Consider the following 14542-nt stretch of genomic DNA (forward strand, 5'->3'; position numbering starts at 1 on the left):
AATTTTCAGATGTGCATAAGAAATGCTAGTTTTGCTTGGAAATTTTGGATAATCGGTTTTTAACCCCAAGAGGGTTTGTGCAAGATACTAGAAGTCTGCTAAGGGAATAATTTCAAGATCAGAGAATGTTCAAGAAATCAATTAATCATAGGATCTCTAAATTATATTATTTTTGTTAAGAGTTAATACCGAAATTATCTGGTTAATAAATTATGAAAATGCCCTTGAGAGGTAAAATAGTCCGAATTAACCTTGAATGAGTTGATTGTTAAGATCCTGACTTAGTGCAGAAAAATTTATGATATTCTGTTTGTAAAATCTGAGAAGGCACTTGACCAAAAAATATCCGAGTTATAAGTAAATACCTGAATAATGATTTATCAATGGTGCTCTTTTGTCAGAATTGTTTGAAAGGACTGAAGTAAATGATAAGATTAAATTAAATAATAAGACCGGATAGAAGGAAAAGATTAAAATGTCGTAGATCTATAAAATGACCAAAATACCCCTATAATGGAAATGACTCAAGAATATCACCAAGCTTAGGAATGATTGGATATCCTCGAGCTCTGAAAAGAATGGAATGAAACTGAGCACCAGAATGACCAAAATATCCTTATGACCTAAAATAAGTAGAGGTGTTGGATTAATTAAGGAATCCAAATAAACATGGATACGGTACTACTCTTAAAAGTTATGGATCACATATTAAGTCGAGCAACCAATGTTAGTGTTATATCAGTACCTGAATGACATAGATGTCACTTGAATGCATGTTTGTATTCTCAAGTGTGGCTTGATGATAATTTTGGAAGTATTCAGCTCATCTAAACTCTAGATCGCATTCAATATTAAGAAGTGGATATTCATTAGACAAATCAACTATGACCACCAAATTGAATTGAACGGAAATACAATATGTATCTGAAATTCAGAAATGTCTGAATTACTATGGAAAACCCCGAAGTAACTGTAAAGGACTTGACTGCTAAATGTACTAAGTAACCTTAAGGACTGAGGATTAGGTAAGAGATTGGAATAAGCCTGAAAACTCGGATGAACTTACGTGATGTATCATCCTTATGGATTATGAACCATAAATCAAGTACGTCAACATTTCCTAATATAGTTGAAACATGGAAATGAAATAAAGACCATTAGAATATATGTTCGTCTCCTTAAGATATGTTCACTGATGACTCAGAAGATGATCTATGGATAAGAATATTTGGTATTAAAAAATAAATACCCTGGAAGGTTAATGAATTGACAAGTTGACAAGTATTAGTTCGGGGAGCTATTCATCTGGAGTTGTTCGATAATCCAATCAATCGACATAGATTGTAAAGGTTCTGAATCTTAGTTCTTCCTTATCAGCTCAAGTCACATTCTGAATAACTGATGATTTCGTTAGTTATTGAACTCTTCCAATAGTGATTATAAATTCCAATAGTGTGTTCCCTAATCACATAAATATTTTATCTGATTTCTAACTTGAATTATATTCTAATACATTACCTGAATTCTGTTCTGATTTTTTATCTGGATTCTGTTATGATATCTTATATGAATTCTGTTTTGATTTCTTATATCTTCGTTTACTAATGGAGAAATGTTTTATATGGGGGGTTTATTGTTGGAGGAAGTATATATGCAGGCTTCTCGGCTGTGTGCTCAGAGCCTCACTGGTTGTGCGGGGTGTATGGTTCCGGAGAACCTACACAAACAGATTGTGAAAGGATGGGGGTGTATATATATATATATATATTTTAAAAAGATATGTATCTTTTTACTGGTTTTATGGGAACACACTAGATAACCTATTCTGATTTCCTGAATTCAGTCGTCTGAAATATTTCTTTGAACTGAAAGCTCATTGTCCGTTACCATCTGAAATACCAGTAGGATTTCCACTCAACATAAAAATTTGTAGATGTCTGAACCGATAAGAAAAATATATGTTTATATGTATCTGCACGTTCTTCAGCATCATCTGGTAGTTCTGTATTACTGAACTTTCTGAAGCTCACTCTGTTACTCACCTTTTCAGGTTAAAAGAATTGTATCAATGCAGCTAACGACTTCAGTAAGGGAGTTTTTTCGGCGTTGCTTGCAGAGTATGGTACATGTGATTAGGGGACATGTAATTGTATTTTGTTTTATATATGAGTCTGAAAATCTGTTTTATTTCATCGTACCGATAAATCATTTTATAATTTACATGTTTTAATAAAAGTTTTAAATTTTCCGCTATTTTTACAATGGGTCGCTCCGGTGGCCCTAATGTGACATTCCAGATCGGATCGGGTTACCTGCATCGGTCTGAGAGGGTTACAGAAGTTCTTAATGAGAATAACTTGCTTAACCTTGTCTCGTCCATCACATAAAGAGTGGGATCAACATCACTCATTTGCTCGATTTTATCACATAAGGAGTTGGATCAACATTACCCTTTTTGCTCGATTCCATCACATAAGGAGTAAGATCAGCATCATCTCGCTTGAGATAGTTTCCCTCGAAACACAAACTTTGAAATCATTTCTCTTAAAACAAAAGTTTCATCTCACTTGAGTTTGTTTTTCTAAAAACAAATTTCATCTCACTTGAGTTTGTTTATCTTAAAACAAAGTTTTTTCTCACTTTATATTGTTTTCTTATAAACAAATTCTGTCTCACTTGAGATTTTTTTCTTAAAAAAACAAAAGAAAATTTCTTCACTCGTGTCAATTTTTTTAGTGTTTCTTGAAATCACTTACTTCAAAAAGTCAAATTTTATCTCCCTAGAGATAAAACGATCGTTTTTAGTCTCACATAACACAAGATCATTTCTAAAGAAAAATAAAAAAATGAATGGAAATGATAAAAATAAACACTCACATGTGATAATCAATGATAATTGTGTCTTTGCAGCGCTAACATTCATGGATTGGGGCATATCATGCAAGAAGATTTTTAAATACCCATGGTTAGACCAACTAATAGAAAGACAAATGGATAAGAGCAATAGAAAGTTGGAGAATGATGATGGTGTTGAAGAAATAGAGTCACAATCGAACCATAAAAAATTATGTCATTATTTATCTTTGTTACATTCTTGTTTTCACAACAACCAAAAAAGTATTCACAATCGAACCAGAAAAAATTAATCACAATCTAAAGAAAATACAAGGGGCATTTGTAATACCCTAATTTTTTTTCTAGACAATTCAAGTTGGATTGAAATTGATCGAAGACTAATTTAAAGATGATCGTGCATCAACTTCAAATTCATTCAAGTGGCATTAGCAGCATGCCGCTGCTAAATTGGGCTTTGTTGGGTTTAAGACCATACATATGTTCATTTTGGGAATTTACCATGTTAAAATTTAACTAACAACTTTTTTAATAGAAACCAAATGCTCAATTTAAAATGGTCATTTACAAAAAATTTGAAGTCCATTCACCAAACAACCAAATCCATATTATAATCCATCTTTAACCCAGCTAAATCCCAAATTAACCGAGATCCAATTACATAAAATCCAAATATGACCCACTACATTAAGCCAATGTCAAAACAGCCGACCCAAATGTTAAAATTTTCAAGAAACCCTAGGGTTCCCTTTGCTGTCGCCTCCTCCAATGATGACCCATTGTATTCCGGCAGCTACAATGGTTCCAACATGAGAACCTCTCAACCTGGTGGACCCCTTCCACCTCAGCTGCCACACTAGTGGTCTCAAAGTGCCTCCAAGAGTCACACGAGATGCTCCTAAAAGCAAACGTGCACCACTGGTCCCTCTTTCTCATTCGAATGTCTCCAGAAAGTAAGAAATCATTCCCTCGTGGTCCCCAATATCTCGTGCATATAGTGCCTCCACGATAGGGGTCCCACATCATCGTAACTAGTTATCTTTTTCACCACCAAATTTACTCTCATTACAAGTTTCTAACTTAATATAAAAATAATTCACCTACGTGCCCCCTAATTATACTTATACCAAACTCTATAAGTAACGTCGAATGAACTCCCATTACCGATGTCGATGCTACACATGATCGATTCCTTTAACCTAAAATGGTGAATAACAAAGTGAACTTTAGGAAAGCTCAATAATACATAACTACTAGATAATGCTAAAAGACAAGTAGGTATATGATAAAGAATAAAAAATATTAGTTGATCTAGGCTTATAAATGTTCTAGTGATGAGCTGAGGCTTATTAATTAATTCTTCATGTAATAGTTAGAAAACCTACAATTCAGATGAAGCATTCAGAGAGATATTTTTAAGAGATTGAAATGGAGGGTGTATAGTGTATAGTGTATTCCTACAAAACTAGGAATAAATGTATATATAGTTCAAAATTATGAGTAGTTATTTCAGGAAAATGATTTTTTAAAATCATAATGATACCCTCTAACCAAATACTGATATGCAGTTCCCTAGACCTGCATCTATAAAGACATACCCTATACCCATTGGATACAGGAGCCAACCTAAGGGATCACTTTGGGTTCATAAGGTCTTACCCCAGTCAAAGCATAAGAGCCACCTGAGGGGTGTGCCTCAGGTCCATAAGAACTTACCCTAAGCACAAAGCAAATGAGTTATCCTAAAGGAGTACCTTAGGAACTATAAGGTCTTACCCTAATCTCATTCGGGGAAGACCCCACCCAAGGGTCACCTTAAGCCCATAGGAAATTACCAACTTGATCGGAACTATACCAGCAGAACTTCATGTCACATCCTATATAGTAATAAAATAGTTTTTTATAGTAAACAATAGTATCATACATATTTATATTTCTTAATAAAACAGGTAAATAAAGAACATATATAAGGTAAACATAATTTTAATCAGTAAATTAGGGTCAAAATTTCCATTAGATAATTCTTTCGTAAATTAAAACAGATAAAACAGTCTTACTTCACAGCATATAAAATAGTCATATAGAACACAAGGAACACACTAGAAGATCCAATTATTTTTTTCAAAAGGACTTAATAGTTATCAGGAAGGGAAAACATGAAACTTATATAGATTGATCAAATTTCACAAATGATGTCCTTATTAAAAGGGTTCGATTACTAACGAATCAAGTCAACCATTTAGAAATTGATGTTTCATGGCCATTTAGGATTCAAGTGCATAAAAAAGGTATTGAGGGACCCTTACTTTAGAACTATTTAGGACATCAAGGGCAATCTAAACATTTTGATTCCTAAATAATTCTTAGTAATTTAACACAATAAGGGTAAAATGATGATTTGCGGTACTCATGATTTATATCGAATTATCATGATTTTGAGTTAAATTGGAAAAATCATATCCCAACATTGTGATAATTGCCAATCATTAGAATTGAGATCCTTCACGAATATTTACTTCTTAATATTGAATGCACTAATTGAGTTGTTCACCTTTAGAATCATCATTGTACGAACCTTAAAGAGACGAAAATGTATTATATTTATATTTATTTTTTTTAATACAACAATAACAAAAATAATTGATGTGATTGAGTCGTGCTCCATAACCTTTAGGGGCGGTACAATATTTATGTTCATTGGTGTTTCCAGAATTTATCCAATTAACTTATTTCTAGATCATTAGGGTATTCAAGTCATTTTAGTACTCAAGGATATTTCAATCATTTCAAACAAATCAGAAATGTAGAGTAGTTTCGATAAATTGATCTATATACGTTTATTTAGAAACCAAGAAATCTGAGTATTTTACGATCTCAAGAGTTAGAATATGATTATCAGGTTTTCTAACAAATTAAGATCTTAAACATATGATTCGGGAATTATATTAGGTCAAGTATAAATTTTCATGTCATTTCCACTATCAAAGGTAAATCATGTCATATTTGTAACTCAAGGTCATTTTCACCATTTCATATCCAAGAATTTTAAATTGAAATTTGGGGAATTTTGAATTTATAATTTAGCTCATATCTGATTGGGAAATAATTTTTGGAGATTAAAGATCTAGCATTGATTATTTAAAACTTAATTTTATTGTTTTATATTAATGAATAGGACCTAGCCTACTGGTAAAGTCATGGTTTGCCATAACTTAGGAAACGGGTTCAATACTTGCAGCTAACTTTATCTTTACATATAACTCTTTTAGAAATGAGATGGGAAAATTCAGGTTAGGTCCCTTAATTGCTTGAAAACTTAAAAAATTGAAAACTTGCCAATTATTTCAAAAACTTGGAATTAGGTCCCCAAAATATAAACAATTTTAAATTAAATTAAATTAAATTAAATTAAATTAAATTAAATTAAATTAAATTAAATTAAATTAAATTAAATTAAATTAAATTAAATTAAATTAAATTAAATAGGGGAATGACAAGAAGGGGTGTTTTAAAGAAAAAGGTCCATGTTAATACCTACGCCCCACTTAAAATGTCTATTATTGACTTTTTTGATCAATTTTTTAAAGTTCAATTCTTTATTAATTAAAATTTATTATCAACAAAAATATAAAAATATATTTTAAAAAACTTCAATCAAATAGTTTTAAACTATAACTTTCATAAAATTTAATCTTTTAAATATTTAAAATTATTTTGGTCAAAGTTTAAAAAATTTAACTTTTAAAAATTTAATAAGAGATAATTTTAATAGGATAGAATAATATTTAAACCATAATAGTTAATGGTGTTAACTCTTTAGATCAACGAGTGACCTTATAAAAGTAGTTAAATGAAGGGTCAATTTACTGTTTTTTTTTAAAATGTACTTTCTAAAAATATTATAGAAAAAACTTTTAAAAGTAACTTTTTAAAAGTGCAGTTCAAAATGTAACTGTTTGAGATTATTGTTAAAATTAATTTTAAAAAAATAAAATTTTTATTTTAGATATTATGTTGTAAATTAAAATATAAAATTTATATTATATTTATAATTATTAATACTATGATTTATAAAATATATCAATTTAAATAAATATAAAAATAATATAAAAATATATTTTAAGATAATTCACTAATAATATTTTTATATATCAAATATTTTATTAAGAGAAAATATATTATCAATACATTTTAATATTTGAATTTTTAAAATATTATTTTAATTATTTTTTATTTAACTACAATCACTCATTTAAAATTTAAAATAAAATAGTTTAAAAGATATATTTATCTTTTTAGCCATTCAAAAAATAATATATATATTATAAATAAATTTAAAATAAATAATTATTATATGAAATATATCAATTTAAACTATAATAAAAATAAAAATATATAAATATAATTATAATAAAAATATATTTTATAATAAATCACTATTAATATTTTAATATATAAATCATAAATTTTATTTATTTTTAAGTAATTAAAATAAATTATTAAATAATTTTTTAAGGGTATTAGCATTAAATTATTAAAATACAATATAAAAAACATAATTAATAAAGAAAATTGAATTTCAATGTTATTTACATGATAAATGAGTGGAGCTCATACATTGATAAGTGTGAAAATATAAATTTACTTCCAAACGAAAAAGTTAGAAATGAAAAGTCTAAAAATTATAACTTTTGCGGTTGGATTGAAAATACCGTTTCCATCGCATTTTTTTCTTCAATTTTTACTCATTAGACATAATTTTTTCATCAAAACGAACTTTTAGCTAAAAATAGTTTTAGACAACATTACCAAACAAACCCTAAATTATGTTAAATTAAAGGATTAGTCAAATAACTTTAGTAGTAAAATGGAATGTTCTCCTTAAAAGTTTTAAATTCGATCAATTGAATTTGTAGTATAATTATATATTGTTAGTATATTAAAAAATTCTAAATAAATACTCTTTTATAATCTAATTGTATTATTAAAAAAATTAAGATTAAATCTATGGTTAAGAGACCAAATTTAGAAATTAGCCGTAATTAATTAGCAATGATGATGTAGAAGAATAAAAAATGGAAATATAGTATTGATCCCGGAGCACAAATGATAGAGTGACAGCGGGGCATGACCCAAGTATTTGTGGCGGTGCTCCAAAATACCAACCAAATCTCCCCACTTTATAACTTGGTGTACAAATTACATTTGCCAAGGAGGTTAAGCTGTGAGGCAGATTAATTACGGTTAAAAAATAGTGTGATTGGTTAAAAACACTACTAGAAATATTATATGTTTTCACCGAAAATATTATTTGTATTGGTAATAATAATGGTAATAACTGGAAATATTAACGTCGCATGTAAAATGCGTCAAAAATATTGACTTTAACATAATCGGTTAATTACTTGAAACATTATCAACCATAATAACATAACAGATAATGCTTATGTATGTAATAGGTAGCGTTTTTTAAAGTTGATGAGGCTTTAGAAATCCAACGATAACAAAATAGGTTAATTATTTGATTTGTTATCAATATTATCAACATATTAGGTAGCACCTAAAATGTTACTAAAGTTTAAGCTGATGGGGCCTTAGAAATCCGACGATAACAAAATAGATTAATTACTGAAACATTATCAACCATAATAACATAATAAGTAGCATTTATTTAATGTAATAGGTAACGTCTTTTTAAATTTGACAGGGCCATAGAAATTCGACGATAACAAAATATGTTAATTTTTTAATTTGTTAGCAATATTATCAACATATTAGGTAGCGCCTAAAATATTATCAAAGTTTCACCTGATAGGGCCTTAGAAATCCGATGATAACAAAATATGTTAAATACTTATTTTGTTATTAATATTATCAACATATTAGGTATCTCCTAAAATATTACCAATGTTTAAGCTGATGGGGCCTTCGAAATCCCATGACAACAAAATATGTTAATTTCTTATTTTGTTGTAAATAAATATTAACATACTAGATTGCACCCAATAATATTATTTTGAATAAAGAAGTAGGTTGCAATCTGGAATATTAAAGTTTTATTTAATAATATCGGTAAGATTTAATATATTACGTATATTTGGATGACAATTATTTTTAAAATTAATATCGATACTGTTGAGTTAATCGATTGACGAATATGGCCAAGAGGGGGGAGAATTGGCAATTAAATTTTGATGGAAGCTTTTGCAGAAAATTGAAAGAAATTTGCACAACGATTTAGAGTAGTTCGACTTTCTCAACCAAAGTCTACATCCACTACCTTAACTATCCACACTAAGGATTTTCCACAAATTCACTAATTTGTCTTTCTTTTGAGGACAAAGAGTAACCTTATAAACCCTCAAGAATTATACCCCAAATTCTTGAGAACACTCTCTCCCAAAGAGAACAATACAAATTTGCAAACTTACAAGGAAATCCTCACAAGGTAGATTGTTTGCACAATTCTAGAACAAAGAAAAGAACACTCAAGAATGAATACAATTGAGCACAATAAGTGTTCTTGAAAGCAAAATGAATATTGAATGAAAAATAGGCTTGAAATGCTCAAACTTGAGGTTTGATGCTTTTTCTTTGATTCTCTCTTGATTCTAGTTGCTTGATGTTTCTTGTTATTGATCAATGGCTTCTAAGCTTGCTTAAATACACCTTCAATCACTTCTGAACGTTGGGGATCATTAATGAAGTTTTTGGAGCCGTTTAAGTGTGAAAACAATTAATATTTCTGCTTGGAGCGTGGGGGAATCGGTACCCCTAATGGGGAATCGGTTCCCTAAGTGTAAAATTCAAATATTTCGACCGTTGAACAGTGGGGGGAATCGGTACCCCATGGGGGGAATCGGTTCCCTCCGAGCATACTGGAATTCTCGGAGCCAAACCATTCAGGGGGAATCGGTACCCCCTTGGGGGGGAATCGGTTCCCTCTGGACAAACTATAATTTTTGGCTTTGAAACGGTTCGAAATACTTTGTAAAATTGTTTTGAAATTATTTTAAGATTAAAACTTAATTTTACACTTGAGTAAGGATTAAAAATGACTTTTGAAAGATTTGGAGTAATATTCTGTTATTCGACTAATTATATCGAATATACTTAGAAAACCTTATTGGAAAATCTTAAAATTCATTTATCTTAATTTTTTATATCAAAATATCAAAATGTTTTCAACAATCTCCCCCTTTTTGATATAACAAAACATTTTAGTAATTTTAAGAATTTGAAATCAAAAACGACGTTTTTGAAAAATTACTCCCCCTTACTTTAACACTTACTCCCCTTTAAAAACGCTTTTAATATTTCTCCCCCTTTTTGTTAAATCAAAAAGACTTTTAAAACAAGGTTTTGAAATCATTTAGCCAATTGATGATATTTATAGCTTAAGCTGCTATGATCACAATCAAGAGAAATGTTAGCCATTAGTTCCATAATTCAATATTCATAAATGTTGAGTTAATCGATTGACTGAATCGGCCAAGAGGGGGGGTGAATTGACAATAAAAATTTTGGTGGAAGCTTTTGCAGGAAATTGAAAGAAATTGCACAGCGATTTAGAGTGGTTCGACTTTATCACCCAAAGTCTACGTCCACTACCTTAGCTATCCACACTAAGGATTTTCCAACAAATTCACTAATTTGTTCTTTCTTTTGAGGCCAAAGAGATAACCTTACAACTCCCTCAAGAATATACCCCAATTCTTGAGAACACTCTTTTCTCAAAGAGAAATACAAATTTGCAAACTTACAAGAAAAATCTCACAAGGCAAATATGTTTGCACAATTCTAGAACAAAGAAAGAACACTCAAGAATAAATACAATTGAGCACAATAAGTGTTATTGAAAGAAAAATGAATATTGAATGAAAAATAGGCTTGAAATGCTCAAACTTGAGGTTTGATGCTTTCTCTTTGATTCTCTCTTGATTCTAATTGCTTGATGTTTCTTGTTATTGATCAATGGCTTCTAAGCTTGCTTAAATACACCTTGAATCACTTCTGAACGTTGGGGATGATTAGAGAAAATAATATAGCCGTTTTAGTGTGAAAACAATTAATAAAACAGTTTGGAGCGTGGGGGAATCGGTACCCCCTATGGGGAATCGGTTCCCTAAGTGTAAAATTTAAATATTTCGACCGTTATACAAGGGGGGGGGAATCGGTTCCCTCCGAGCATTCTGGATTTCTCGGAGCCAAACAATTCAGGGGGAATCGGTACCCCCTTGGGGGGGAATCGGTTCCCTCTGAGCAATCTGGAATTTTTGGCTTTGAAATAGTTCGAAATACTTTATAAAATTATTTTGAAATTGTTTTAAGTTTAAAACTTAATTTTACACTTTGAGTAAGGATTAAAAATGATCTTTGAAAGATTTGGAGTAATGTTTTGATATTCAAATAATTCTATCGAATATACTTAGAAAAATTATTTGGAAAATCTTAAAATTCATTTAACTTAATTTGTTATATCGAAATATCAAAATGTTTTCAACAATCTCCCCCTTTTTGATATAACAAAACATTTTAGTAATTTTAAGATTTTGATGTCAAGTTTTGAAATTACTCCCCCTTACTTTAACACTAACACTTCTCTCATTTATCATTTTTAACTTTTCCCTCTTTTTGTTAAATCAAAAAGACATTTTAAAGAATTTAAACAAGGTTTTGAAATCGTTTAGCCAATTGATTATATATAATATAAGCTGCTAAGATCACAAGCAAGAGAAACGTTAGCCATTAGTTTCATAATCAATATTCATAATTAATGTGAAATGGCAAAATTGGTCATATATCTAATCATGAAGTAAATGATGCAATAATAAATAAATTTAATCACACCAAATAGATAATTTCTAACCATTCATAAATCCAAACAAATTCAAAGTCAATCAATCCACAAATTCAAACATTCCAAAATATTCAAAATGTTAAAACAATATGTTTGAAGTTCAAAGCAAAACATAGAATCACATATCCGGATCAGGAGGAGGAAAACGAGCTCGCATAGCGACCATTTCGTTAGTGAGGTCATTAATACGTGCGTTGGTTGCTTCATTATTTGCACGCATTTCCCGAAGAATTTCTAATTGTTGAGCTCCCATTGTAGATAAATGGGACTCTATAGAAGTAAAGCACGAATCCATAGTAGCGTATCGAAAATCGAATGTCTCCATAAAGGATTGGAAATATGGAGGCATTGGATGCGTTTGTTGTGCTTGCTCTTCGGGCTGCTCCTCGGGCTGCTCAGGCTCATCTCGGCTTCATCGATGTCTCGCATTAATTGCTCAAGCTCGAGATCTTTGTCAGCTTCGGGTGGAGCTTGTGAAGAACTAGCTCCCGGAGTATTTGCAGAAGATCAAACCCATTCACTGGTTTCCTTATCCTTAATCCATCTCGCTCTCGTTAAGGAAAGAAGGTTAATTTGTTTCTTAAGGGGAAAAACGACATCTAGACCGACTCTAAGCCCAGCTTTGGAAAACATATTACTTAAAATGCAACCGTAAACAAGAGATGAACAGAGTTTTTTGTTAGGAACAAGAATTACGGTTTCAACAATTTCAGCAAAAATAATCTGAGGTAGGTTGATTTTAATATTGTTTTCGAAACAATGTAACCACCAAAGATCTAAGGCTCTAAGAGTAGAATAACGACCTCCGGATGGTTGAAACCACCAAGAAATCATTAGATGAAGAAAACGTTCATGAAGGTCTAGGACACTTGCATTATCCCTTCTTTTATAACGAGATCCTAAAACCTGTTTTTCATTTGAAATACCATCATTATCTAATCCGAATGTATTGGCTATGTAAGCCGAGTCAATATATAAGAATTGTCCTAGAAGGTAGGAATGAATTCCTATGGTTTCGGTTTCAGTTTGGTTAACACAAACGGCATTAGAATAGAAAATACGAACAAGTTGATGGTAAATGATGGGTTCAAGGTCAAAGAGTTTATCAAATTTCCACTCTTGTAAAAGAGGAAGATATTTAAAATTGATAGCTAACATAGCTTGACGAGAAGGAATACGTTATTCCCGGATTTTGTAAGAGTCAAAATATTGATAATACCAAAAACGATGATTTCTAGGACCAGGATGATTGAAACACGAATTTTGGATAGTCAAGTTAGGATCAATGGGATTAGGATTAGAAATTGGAATAGAATGAGGATTTGGAGGTGGATTTGGTTGACGGTGTGAACGACTAGATGAAGACCTAGCACGTTTAGGATTGGACATGGTTTAGGAAATCGGAATAGAATTGATAACCTGCAATTAAGAAAACACATGTATGCAATTCAATCAATCCCAAAACTCAATTGAGTCCTCAATATTTCAAGGTTCTCTAAATCAATCCTAATGGGCAAAGTTTTTGAAAAAACTTTTGAAAAATATGGTTTTGAGAAACAATATATGTATAGTTTTCATAATAACAACATAATTTAATCAAAACTCAATAATTTGAAAATTAATTTTTTTTTATTTCGAAAATTTAGAAAATTTAGAAAAAAAATCTTGTGTTTTTGATGAAATTAGTTGTAATATCTAGTTTCTAATCACTAAATAATCAATGCCCGATCAAAAATTCAACCTAGAACTAATTAAAACTAGTTCTATGTTCATAAATTGATAAAAAGAAGTTTTGGAAAAATACCTTGAATGATTTCGGATTTGAGTGAGATTAGATGAAGTTTGCACGTTTTTGATGATTCCAACAGGTTTAGAGGATGATATTTGAAGTGAATTCCGATTAAAAACGTTGATTTTAGGCAAAAATGGAGATTTGAGTGCTTAGAAGGAGAGAAACGGTGGAAGAAATAAGGGGTTTTGAACAAAAATAAGGGTTCTGCCCGTGTTTAACTAGAACCCCAGGGGGGTATCGATTCCCCTGTGGGGGGAATCGGTTCCCCTTCAAAGGGGGAATCGGTTCCCTCAAGGGGGGATCAATTCCCTCTGCACCAAAATGCTAAAATCCGATTTTAAACACCCAAAATGCTAAATTAATTTCCTCTAGTGGTATTGGCAACTCATATATTGAAAATTAATCATGTTCAAACAATTCAATTAATCTTTAAACGATATTTGAACATAAAATTAATTTTTCATCAAGAATCATAAACTCCCCCTAACTAATAGCAATGAATGCAATCAAAAATTGCTATTATAAGCATTTTTCATCTATTATTAAAAGTGCTAAAATTATTTTAAACACTCAGTGAAGATAGATTGGTCAAACCTAATTCTCTCCTAAGTGTCCAAAATCGTTCATTGTCTAAAGGTTTTGTAAAGATATCCGCTAATTGGTACAAAGTATCAACAAATTCTAGAACTACATCTTCCTTAGTGACATGGTCTCTAATGAAGTGATGTCTTATTTCAATGTACTTAGTTCTAGAGTGTTGGATGGGATTTTTAGTGAGACAAATAGCACTAGTATTGTCACACTTGATAGGAATGGTACCTACTTCAATTCCATAATAAAAAAGTTGTTGTTTCATCCATAAAACTTGTGCACAGCAACTACCAGCTGAAATGTATTCGGCTTCAGTGGTAGATAATGCAACACAATTTTGTTTCTTTGAAAACCAAGAAATTAGCATATTTCCAAGGAATTGGCAAGTACCGGAGGTGCTTTTCCTATCTAATTTGCATCATCCATAATCCGCATCAGAAAAAGCA

Source organism: Hibiscus syriacus, unplaced genomic scaffold (assembly GCF_006381635.1).
Source record: "Hibiscus syriacus cultivar Baekdansim isolate YM2019G1 unplaced genomic scaffold, ASM638163v2 tig00109971_pilon, whole genome shotgun sequence".
NCBI classification, from domain to species: Eukaryota; Viridiplantae; Streptophyta; class Magnoliopsida; order Malvales; family Malvaceae; genus Hibiscus; species Hibiscus syriacus.